Source organism: Rhagoletis zephyria, unplaced genomic scaffold (assembly GCF_001687245.7).
Source record: "Rhagoletis zephyria isolate East Lansing unplaced genomic scaffold, Rhagoletis_zephyria_1.1 Rzeph_scaffold_05482, whole genome shotgun sequence".
In the NCBI taxonomy this organism is placed as follows: domain Eukaryota; kingdom Metazoa; phylum Arthropoda; class Insecta; order Diptera; family Tephritidae; genus Rhagoletis; species Rhagoletis zephyria.
In genome coordinates, this window is record NW_016162565.1 from 4336 (window position 1) to 16989 (window position 12654).

Sequence of the window (12654 nt, forward strand, 5' to 3'; positions counted from 1 at the left end):
TTGTAGACGTTGTCGTTGCTATATGCAATGCGATGTACTCCCCTCGTACAGATCCCAAGGCCGTCATGGAAGATCGCACTCACCCGTGCCGCCAACCGTTCTGCACCTACATCGTTAGTGTGCAACCACGAGGGGCGACACAGGTGTGTGCTTAGGGCCCACTAATCAGTCTACGTATTCTCCTCACTACAGGCCGCTACGAGTCACCCTCACGAGAGGCCGCCGCTACACAGTGGTTCGGATCGCAAATCTAGCTGGACGAAACTATTTAAACAAATACTCGTTGATGGATCTTTACACCACTTCTTACCTAGGGGATTTTTGAGTCGCTGATTACGAATCTGAAGTCACTTATCAAAAATTCAAAATGGCGGATCCAATATGGCGGACGAAAATTTAAAAAAATCGGTAGATTCCTATGAAACTGGGTATCTGGGCGTTTTCTGGGTCGCTGATTACATATCTAAAGTCATTTACCAAAAATTCAAAATTCCGGATCCAATATGACGGACGAAAATTTAAAAAAATTGGTAGATTTCTATGTAACTGGGTACTATTTTTTTAACTCTTTCATAACCAAAGGTTTTATAACTCCAAGTATTTTTCTGTTTTAACACACAACCCCTCCCCCTCTTCCCCGTGCATCCGCCACTGATCTTATATTTATATTCAGATACATTCCTGTTAATAATTACTTTTGAATTTTGAGATTTGACATACTGTCACTAAAATGTAAATATCTAAGCCAATTGGTTAGACTTGGTTATCGAACTTACCCTCTGCATTTGCGAAGGTGTAAAGAATAATATGCAAGTGGTTTTATAACGGCCTTCGGCGGCCTTTACTTTTCCTACTCTTTAATTTATTTTTTTAATTAATCAAAACGACGATTTTTCAGAATAAATTGGCTTATACCAATGTGGACATAAATTGCGTTATGACCTCTGAAACTATAGCGGAATAAGTGTAATTTTTTGTTTATAAAGTCAATTTGCAATTATGCAAATATTTGTGAGTGCAATTAGCAATCTTTTAAGTTAAATTTCAGCTTTTAAAATAGAGTTCTCAAATAGGCGGCGTTGACTTACCTTTTTTTGTTTGTTTTCATATGTTAATGCTTTAATAAATGCAATTTCTATTTGAATGTATTGTCAGGAATGTATTCCAAGTACCATTAAGTATTTTAAAAACAAAAAAAATTTTGACTTTCGTCCAGCTAGATCTGCTATCCGAACCACTGTGCGCTACTATCACAGTAAGTCATCACCAGTTCGGCCGCCACTACCGCCCCTAGGCCAACCCATCACTATGCTCCCAGCCAGCCGCCTCCGATAAATATCCGGAATCCAGGAGCGCTGCTCCCTCCATCCCCACAAGCTAGGGCCGCTACCGCCACCTTCGGTATTGGGACCGCCCCATCGTTACCGCCCCCGGAGCCAAAGCTGCCACTCGTCGCAGGCCAGGACCGCTATCACCGTCGCTTTCATTGCCGCTACGCTCACCGGCATCACCGAGTACCACCGTCGTTCGCATTGCCGTTGCGCTCACCGTCGTCACCGAGTGCTGCCACTCTCACCCTTACCGATCCATAGCCATTGTTATTCTCACCACTACTTGACGTTCAGACACGAAAACTTTTGTTGCGGAAACTCGAAGCTTGTAGGGGAGAGAGCGACGAGGAAAGGGGACGGGTACCGAGTCGACCGTACTCGGGAAACACGCTTTGTGCTCTCGTTCGTCTGTGTAATTCAAGTTGGCGATTCACAGCTGACAACAACAATTGCGTATAAACGAGTTTCTGTGTGTGAATGCAAAGGGCAACACCAAAAGAGAAATCGCCGATAATAAGAAACTCGAGTTTCCGTGTTTGAACGCAGACCTACCGACTCGTAGCCGTTGTTATTCTCACCGTTACCGGCCCATAGCCGCTGTTACTCTCCCTCTCTTTCACTTCTTGGACGAAAGGTTGTGGGCGCTCTGGCCATATCTCGCCTCGTGTGTGTGAGTGTGTTCTCCGTATTACACTAACTACCACAATATAACCAGTAAACAACCTTCGGTGAATTTGGCGACTGCCTTCCTCGGGGATGAATATGCTAGGGATGAAATTATTGGTACACACGCCTTCCAAGCACGCAGGGTTGCTTTTTAGAAACAAAAAATAATTAACTCCAAATAGTTTCAAAAAGTATAGTGTAAAACGAAATTTATTGAATAATTCCACATAAAATGGTATACATAAATGACGCATTTTCTAAACGATTTAAATTAAACGCATTTGAGAATTGATAGAAAAGTACTACGGATTGTAAATTTTTGTTAACTATGAGGTGAATGAAAATTTTCAACCCGGCCTGATGGTTTGGAAGAATTTTTTTGTTCTAATTTTATTACTAAGGCGTCTAATAAATGCATGGCTTTTAGTTCTAGAAGAATAAATGTCAGTAAAGACAAGTCTTTTTTGTATAATTTCTGACTTTAATTGCTCAACTTCTTCTGAACCAAAGCAACTGTCAAAAATTTCCAGCAGTAAAAAGTTACGAATTGGCACAGCAGAAATGAAAAATTTTCTCGCCATAATAAAAAGTTTTTTCAACATGGAACTTTTCTACTAATTGACATGAAGTTACTATCTCAACGCTCGGAGCGCTGCCACTGAGGGCCTTTGCCAACTGATTAAAAAGAGAAAATTTGGAAAGACCAAACAAAAATTTTGAGATTTCTCGTTGTGAATACGAATGCCATAGTTTTTACCTAGCTCGTGGGACTACGCAAAATTTTGACAGCTTGTAAATATGTATACACATAAAGTTGTTGGCGGTAATAAGGAGTCAAAATTAAAATGGAGAAAAGAACAAAAAGCGTAGGTTAGCTGTCAGTTATAAAATAAATCCAATTTATTTGCGAATATTTGTTTATTCTTTTTATTGAAAGGCAACCACTCGGAAAAGCTTGTGTTAATTATATTGATAACAGAACCTGCCAGCTCGCACGTTGTCTAAATTCTCAAGTAACATAAAGTCCACAAAAGAATAAGTACGCCATGTATAAATTTTAACAATACACAAAAATATAGCTTTCGCAAGAGCGTTTGTTTGGTTTTTCAACACCATTTATAATTTTCTTTTAATAAAATCACGATTTGACAAATACTTAAATTTATTTATCTAATAATAATATAGCACACAACCCTGAAATCTAAGAAAAAGTCTGAGGAAGGCCATTAAATAGCAGCACACAACCCCGTGCCTTCCTCAGGAGTGAATATAACTACAACAACAACGATTACTACAACAACAACCCAAAAAGGTTGGTTACTGTCTATACTGTGCTAACTACTGTGTTTTATTTGGTGGGGGTTAGTGCGACCTCCATTGTACCCTAGGTCGGCTGAGCTTACCTCAGCCTTCGACAAAACCCACCTCATACCATTTAAAATATTCCTTTAATTGTTCGAAGTTTACAAAAAAATGCACTTGAAACTTACAAAATAAACCGGTTGCGCAAACAACGTGTCAATAACGTTTTGAAAGTGTAACTTTGGTTTATTGTTGTCTAAAGGGTTTTTTTGTTTTACAAAAACAAAGTGAAGTTTATGTTATTTTAGCATATTCCCTACAGAATGGCAACAAAAAATAATGTAAAAGTGCCCTTACGAAATTGGACTTTCGAACAGCCAAATAAATCATTTGACCTAATGTGTATGAAAAAATGCATCACTTAAAACTTCTAAGGCAAATGTAACTCTTCCCGATTTATATGTATGTTTACAACCTTGTTTTGTGAAAAGCTTGTCCCACTATTTGCTTTTTAAATTCATAAATTTATTCTTTTACTAGTAAAGAAAAGCAAATCATCAATGAACTCCTTTTTTCGACTTTCTGAAAATTCTCAATGGCAACGCTGCGTCTATACATAACGGTTGTTGGGTCATCTGTCCCTTGTCCCTTTTCTCAAAAACACATACAAATATATTAAAATCTCGAAACCGCCTTTCAGGAAAACACTTGGAAAAGTTGATGTTTTTGGGAAATATAACAAAAAAGGAGTTATTTTGTTAAACTAATTTTATATGAAAAAACTTTATCTATTAATCTCGTAAAAATGTATTCTTTTGTTTTTTGAAATCAAATACTAAAACTAATTGTTGTCTTAAAATTTGGCTGAAAAATTATTAAAAAATAAATAATCTAGTAAAAATGCATATTTTTGTGAAAAAAAGAAACAATACAATTACTTTGAAAAATATGCAAAATCGTAGTCTATGTACAAGTACTCGATACCTTTCCGATACTGAGTAGGTATCGATACCTTGTTTGATACAAGTACAAGTACTGATTTGAGTAATACCTTGATGGTATCGATTTATCGCTAAAAATTACTTGTATAAACGGCATTTCATACAAATAGGCTTTATCGCACGAGTATTGTTACAAAAGCTTGGCCAAGCACCTTGCCTGGTATGAACGCACTTTTAATTTCCTTTTACAAATTTCATAGAAAAGAATTCACATCAATATTCATTCACTGTAATTTTAAAATGACATTTTTGTTTAAAAATAATATTTTGTCGAGGTTTTCACCAAGCAATACTGTTCGTCATTCTTCTAAAATTCTGACTGACACAGAAAAAACTCTTTCAATAGTTGTTGAGCTAGCTGGTATGTTTAAAATTTGAAAGGCTTCTAAGAAGTGGAAAATATTTAGCTTACTCCCAAAATTTCAAATCATCGCCACAACTTTTGTTTTCTAATTTTTTTTTTAATAAATCTGTATTTCCATATTAATGTCTCCAAAAACTGTTTCTGCTGATTCATCTGTTGTACCTTTGAATCAAAAGTGAATGCAGTAAATAAGTTAAACAGCAGTAGCAAGGCGAATTTATACAAGGTGGTGTTACTGGCGAATTTAGATTTTCGCCGCGGTACTTCTTAGGGCCGTTTGCACCATGTCTAGTTAATTCTAACTCCCAGTTAAACATCTTTATCGACGTTATCGACACCCATCATATAACATGTGATCGATGAAGCAGTTAACGTGCTTAACTGAAGGATGTACCTCCAGTTAGCGTTAACTAGACATGGTGCAAACGGCCTTTAGGGCCGTTTACTCAATATGTGGTTAACACTAATCTCCGTTTAAACATCATTATCGACGTGTTTGGCTCCATGCATATAACATGGAGTCGGTAACGTCGATAACGATGTTTTACCGGAGATTAGTGTTAACCAGACATTGAGTAACCGGCCCTTAATGTCTTAATGTCAATGTTAATTCGCCTTGTTTACAACAAACACATCATTTTGACATTAGGAAGTACCGCGGCGCAAAACTAAATTCGCCAGTAACACCATCTTGTATAAATTCGCCTTGAGCAGTAGTTTACGATTTTATTTTGGATGAAAATACACATACATATGTTCATTTAAGTGGTCCAAAAACAGTAAAGTCGGAATTTTAATGCCGCCACCTCCTAGGATTGTTCTATACCAAAAAATATACCCCAACTTTTTATTTAAAAATTAAAAAAATATTTAGGGAGTGCTTAAAGCGCTCATAATTTTCCATGCGGTTTATATGGGAAAAACAACTTTTCGTAGATGGTGTATGGTGGTGAATATTTATTTGGTACAGAACAATCCTAGGGAGTGGCGGCATTAAAATTCCAACTTTACTTTTGGCAGATGCATTTTTGGACCACCTTAATGGACATACATGCATATCAAGCCCTGACGCCAAAAAGATGTAAGCGACATTTTTTAAAATTTTAATTCTAATGCTCTAGGAACCTTTCTGCATCAATAAGAAAGTTTTGAAAAAAAATAATGTCACTTACATCTTTTTGGCGGTTAGGGCTCGAAATGTAAAAATTACGTGATTAACGGAAAACTAACTCACACACGCTCACGCCAGAAAAAATTTCAGTCACGCACGATCACGGAAGTAAGTGATATTTCTCTCAAAACCGCTCACGCTCTCGCGAGAAAAAACGTGACACGACGTGCCACGTAAAAAATCACGTGTTTTGCCCATCTCTAGTACATACATATGTATATACGAGCACCAATTAAAGATGCTATAAAAAGTCTAGTAGAATTAATCCCACTTTCTACAACAAATGCATTCAGAGTAGACGTGTTCAAATCATTGCTGCTTTATTAATCGGTTTCTTTGCGTTTGCCACCGTTTAAATAACTTTAAACAAGTTACCATCCAACAAACTATCGTTCCGGGTTCTGTCAGTGTTAAGTTCCTGCATCACCTTTATTTATTTATTTATTAATTAATAAATAAACAAATCAAATTTTTCCTATTTCGCGAAATGTATACGAATGTGGTTACAAGAACAAAATCAGCGCGCCAAGCTGTTGCCTCTCCAAACCAATCTACTGCTCAACCGACTAAACAACAAAGAAGCGGGAGCCCATCGTCAAATAACTGGATAACACAAATTGAAGCGAAATTGGACATGCAAAAAGAGAGCATAATTGAAGAGCTATCTGCATGCATGCAAAAGTCAGAGGAGCGCGTTATGCAGCGATTCAGTGAGTTGACGGCTGATTTCGCTAACCTAAAGCTGTCTGTAAAAAACATTGAAGCCCGAGTTACGAAAGCTGAGCTTGAGTGTGCACAAATCCAACAACTACGCGCCGATGTGCAAGCGATAAAAACTCAGCTGCATGATCAATCTGAGAATGCACTGATACAGCAGCTGAATTCTGATGTGCTAACACTGCGTGCGCATTTGGATGACTGCCAAAAAACTCTTATCTCGGCTAATGTTGTTATAAGAGGCGTTCCGCAAGCAAGTGAAGTGAACTTGAAAGAGACATTCTCTAAGCTGTGTCGTGTAGTTCACATTGATGCTCCACCAGTACGTGCTGCTTTTCGCATACCAAGCAAAGACAACAGCAAAACGGCAGCGATCATAATAAAGATGGGGTCAGCGAATGACCGCTCACTCTTGCTTGGTGCGGTTGCCCGTTTTCGCAAGTCAGCAAAAAGATCACTTAATTTAAAAGACTTTGGTCATAACTTAGACGGGAGAGTGGGCATTTATGAGAGCCTCACTAAGCACAGCCGAGAAGTTATGCAGTTCGCGATGCAGCTTAAAAGGCAGAATCAAATTTCTTCTGTGTTTTCAATGCGTAGCCAAATATATGTTCGGGTGAACCCCAAATGCAAAGCAACGAAAGTATCCAGCATAGACGATGTCCAGAAAATAGTAGCAATCAACACGAGTAAACAAAAGTATCGACTACCAACTACAAGTAGAGTGAGATTAGCGTTTAATACTAGGTTCACATATAAGTAGATTATCTTCATTTTCGAGCTTAACTTCCTAATCTGTAATTAGAAAAAGAGATTAGCCATATAAAATTCCTCCCTTGTTAATCTGTAATTATAAAATAATCTCAGATTTAACCGATAACTTTTCGGTGTCCATCCTAGTTTTATCGATTGTTTTTGCGAAGAAGAGGAGAAATGGCAAATGTAAAAGTAAACAAAAATGGACGCTGGCAAGGAAAAGAGGGTTCTAAAGGTATTTTTTTTTAATAAAATGTTAAGTTAAAATATATCTATATTGCTCAATATAGCAGAAAAACGTGATCACGGTGGCACAGATCTTTGACAAATGTATGAACTTTAAAATGTGTGCTAATTTATACTTTAAGCGAATGTGTAATAGTATTCTTAATCGCCTATTCCTTTGCTCCCATCTTTCTTTACTTACACTCTCAATAATCTTCCGTACTTTTGACAGATTTTGTATTTATATTTATATATTTGTTTATTGCATTTTACGTACGCACATAGATTTCTTTGTAATGCAATGTCGGCTTATTTGTTTTGATGCCTCTGAATCGTGATAGCTACGTATGTTCTAGGGACAACTCACACAGCATGATTCGTGTCTTGACTAAGCAAAAGCAAGGTCTTAAAATCTGCCACATTAATGCGCAAAGTTTATTCAAAAAAATTGACGAGTTCAGATTCCTTTTTGAGAATTCTGATTTAGATGTAATATGTGTGTCGGAGACTTGGTTCTCTGCTGGGTGCAGTGATCAATTATTTTTTGTAAAAGGGTATAAGTTATATCGGGTAGATAGAATCGGGCGCGGTGGTGGAGTAGCTATTTATGTCAAAAGCGGTATTTCATGCAAACTTGTTTGGGTGTCTTCGTCTCCAAGCTTGATTGAGTATATTTTTGTGGAAATATTTACAAAATTTGACAAACTGCTCGTTGGCTGTGTATACAGACCCAGCAAACACATTGATTACATGCAATTTGTGGATTTCCTAGAAAAAATATCGATCGGCTATAACAAAATTATTTTGATAGGGGACTTTAATTGCGACATACTCAGTGATATAAAATTTCCACTTCTTATAAAAAATTTGGGTATTTCCTTTGTAAACAACGCCGAACCGACTCACTTTACGTGTACTTCTAGTACTCTTTTGGATATTTTCCTGGTAAACGATACGTCTAAAGTGCTTTTATATGATCAGCTTTCAGTTCCTAACTTCTCCAAGCATGACTTGATATTCTTAACATACGACTTTCATTTTGTCAGCAACTTCACGTCTTATTCGTATCGTGATTTCAACCATATTCACTATGACTAACTCGATGCAGCCGTTAATGCTATTAACTGGAGGTTTATCTATTGTCTGACTTCTGCTGATGATCAGATCAATTTTATTTAGAACAATGTTAGAACCCTCTTTGACCAATTTGTTCCGCTTGTAACGAAGCCTACTAGATTTAAAAGGCGTCCATGGTTTGACAACAATATACAGAAATTTATAGAAAAACGCAACAGAGCGTACTCGGTTTGGAAGAAGGCAAAGTCAGAAAGTGCCTTCACTGACTATAATACTTTTAGAAGGGACGTTACCAAAGCTATTAAATGTCAAAAACGGAAATATTATGAGCACCTATTCAGTACAGCTATTGGCTCACAGCAGACTTGGAAGCAGATTCGTAATATAGGAGTTAGTAAGAAGAGTACTATCACACCTGAATACATAAACGTTGATGAGTTAAACCGAGAGTTTGTTAATCTGTCCTCTACTCAGAATAATGTAAGTTATTCTCGCTATATTACGAGTTCTAAATTTTCCTTTTCTGGGTTTGGTTTTCAGTGTGCTGATGATTATGAGGTTGTCCAATCTATACTCTCAATAAAATCAAACGCCGTTGGCCTTGATGGCCTTCATCCGAAGTTTGTCAAGTGCCTGCTGCCAAAAATTCTACCATACCTTACTTACGCTTTCAACACAGTTTTAACCACGGCGGTCTTTCCAAAATGCTGGAAAGAGGCTAAAATTGTTCCTATTCAAAAACCAAATGGTGATTTTAGACCCATTGCTATTCTGCCATTTCTTTCTAAGGTTCTTGAACGTATAATACATCGGCAAATAAACTCGTTCGTAAATAGAAACTGCTTGATTAGTCCGTACTAATCTGGATTCAGAACCAACAGAAGCTGTATCACTGCACTATTAAACGTCTCGGACGATATAAGACAGAACATAGATAATGATCATGTTACCTTTCTTACTCTTTTAGACCACTCGAAGGCATTTGACTCTGTCGACCATACATTACTTTGTTTGAAACTTGGGAACCTGTTTAACTTTTCTAACCCAGCTATCGATCTAATTAAATCATACCTCCTTGAGAGATCCCAGGCGGTAAGTGTGGATAGTTCCAAGTCTAACCTACTGCCTGTAACCAAATGTTTTCCGCAAGGATCTATACTTGGACCTTTATTGTTCGTGTTATATATCAACGACCTACCCAATGTTCTTAAACACAGCAACGTACATATATATGCAGATGACGTTCAAATCTATCTCAGTAGTCCATTCGCCGCCACTAAAAACTGCAAATGTAATCTGAACGCTGATTTGTGTCTCGTAAATGAATGGGCTAATGATAATGGATTAGTCTTGAACCCCAGAAAATCGCAGTGCATTGCTACATACAAGAAAACTTTTGACCTTGACCACTACCCTAAAGTAACTCTAAACAACTCTGTGATTACATCTGTTGACACCGTCAAAAACCTTGGTGTTATATTCAATAGAACACTGACGTGGAACAATCATATTTTTACAACAATAGGCAAAGTATATGGAATGTTAAGAGTACTATGGACAACTCAACACTTCACACCTGTTAAGATAAGATTGTTAATAGCAAAGTCTTATTTGATTCCAACTTTGCTCTATGGTTGCGAACTCTATGCAAATTGTGACAGTGTTTGTAAAAAAAAACTTAATGTTGTGTACAATAATATTGCACGTTATATTTACGACATCAACCGTTTTGAACACATTTCCGAATATGCTTTGAAGGTATGTACTATTTCATTAGATGATTTGCTAAAGTTTATGTGCTTAACACTCCTACATAGGATCTTGGTAAATAAGAAACCCATAATTCTCAATGAACGATTAAAACTTACACGATCAGTGCGCTCCACACAAATACTGCAGATGAAATTCAGCTCACGCATATCTGAGCGTCAATTTTTTGTTTCCACAGTCCGCCTTTGGAACATCTTACCTGTGGAGATCAGAAGTATCAAGGGCATATTGCATTTCAAAAGAGAACTATTGTGTTACTTTGCTTAATAAATTTCAAAATCTGTCATATTTCCATATTTCTATATCTTATTTCATAAAGTTATCACCCTTGCAATCTCATCATCCCTTCCTAACTATCTTCATAATATTATCTGTATTTATATTTACTATGCTAATATTTCTTATTCTCAAACACTGTAAATAAAACTAATGGTTGTTGTGTTTGAAATCTTGAATAAAAATAAATTTGCATATAACCTCGTCAGTAGGCATAATTCAATAATACAAGGTTCGATAAACTGACAGTTGTCTCTCTCGCACCGCTCCCTTAGCAGTGGCACCGTGTTGCTTCTTTGAACTTTAGGAAAAAGTGTAGCTTTGCTGTGAAATAGAAGTACATATAAGCTTTTGTGCAATATGTTTATTTGTATATGCATATTGCGGACATTTAACTCAAGAATGATAGAATACAAGATTGCGCCGATTGCAGTAGAATTCGTGAGATTAATTTTGTCATCGTAGAGTTGACAACTGAGAGCGGCAAATAATAGGGCATTCGCACGAGGCGATTTTACAGGCAACTTTTAGTTGAAAGCAAAAATCGCCTCGTCCGAACGGCCTTTCAACTAACCGCTTTCAACAAAGTTGGTCGCCAGCCAACTTTGAGCTCGTTCAACTTTTTTTCCTTGCAACCCTGTGTTTGTTTACATTCTGTATCAGTGTTGGAAAATAAAATTGTTCCTTCAGTACGAAATCTATACAAAAAATGTACTTTTCGGCTATAAATTGTACATACTTTTTAATTTGCTCATATATTTTCTTAGTATATTCCCTTCAAGACCAATGATTTTATGGTATTCATGAGAAAGTTTTATTGTTTATGTACATACGTTTACGTATTTTACACTTTTACAAATTGATTCCACGCGCACATGTACTGCATTTAACGCAAATATGTATGTACACATTTTCAGGTATACATCTTAACAAAAAGCATATTTAAGTTGTTATTTATGGATAAAAGAGACATTTTCCTTTGGATTCAGTACTAAAATTTTACATTTTAATAGCACTTCAAGTGCTTATCAAAACTTTGCGACAAGATTTGACCATTTATCTTATTATTATTCAATTTTAATTATTTTTTTTAAATACTGTTTATATTTTAAGAAAAGCCGTACAAATCCAAGGTTCAAACTTTGTGCAACATTAAAAAAAGCCAACAACACTTTTGTAAAAATTTCGAACTTTTTAATTCGATTTCTTAGATTTATTTTGAGTGTGCGGTTTTTTAGCCCATTAAATTTTAATATAACTAAGTTTTTTAAGATTTCATTGATGAAGGTGTTGCTAATTTTCTGACAGCTGACATCGTCGACAAAAAAAATTGCCAAGTTCAACGGTATGTCCCAGCTACTTTAAACTTGCACTTTATTATACTAAAATTGAATGGGCTAAAAACTAAAGAATAATAATAAAGCTCGAAATTTTTACGAAAGTATGTTGTCTTTTGGCTGTTTCGCAAAGATTTAATCTTGGGCTTATACAGTTTTTCTTAAAGAATACATTATATTTTATAAACAGATAATTAAAATTAAAGAATAATAAAATAAATAGTAAAATCTTGTCAATATGTGAGTGCCGTAAAGGTATTATATTTAAGAAAATCTCTTCTTAAAACTAACGAAGGCTTTGTTTCTATATGAAGCTGACTTCGACATTTTGTTTTAATAAAACTTAGTATCGAAAAGTTTCTTTAAAAATTTGCCTAGGCTATATTATACTGGTTCGTTCAAGCCATTTTTCAAAACAAAACAACAAAAGAGAATACAAAAAATTTCTTGCTGTGAATTTTCAGAGCTATATATATTTAGTATTGATTACAAAATTGTACTAAAAAGTACTGCGTAGTAGGAAAGTATATTGTAAATGAAATTGTATCAAACAAGTACAATTGTACCAAAAATGCCAACACTGTTCTGTATACATACTTTTTCTTCTTTTCTACTTTTTACTCTTATTTTATCTTTCAGCTTCGCTAAAAGCACTTCTACC

The 12654-nt window shown here is 36.0% G+C and overlaps 1 long non-coding RNA gene across 1 annotated transcript in view; it reads right to left on the reverse strand.

Moving 5' to 3' along the window:
• Nucleotides 1–895: 895 nt before the first annotated feature.
• The window catches only part of LOC108372139 (uncharacterized), a 28053-nt gene continuing 16294 nt past the window's right edge, over nt 896–12654 (reverse strand). The window contains exons 3-4 of the long non-coding RNA XR_001848816.1: nt 5884–5889; nt 896–908 (exon numbers count right to left, since the gene is read on the reverse strand). This is a non-coding gene — a long non-coding RNA (uncharacterized LOC108372139). The remainder of the gene's footprint in view (nt 909–5883; nt 5890–12654) is intronic.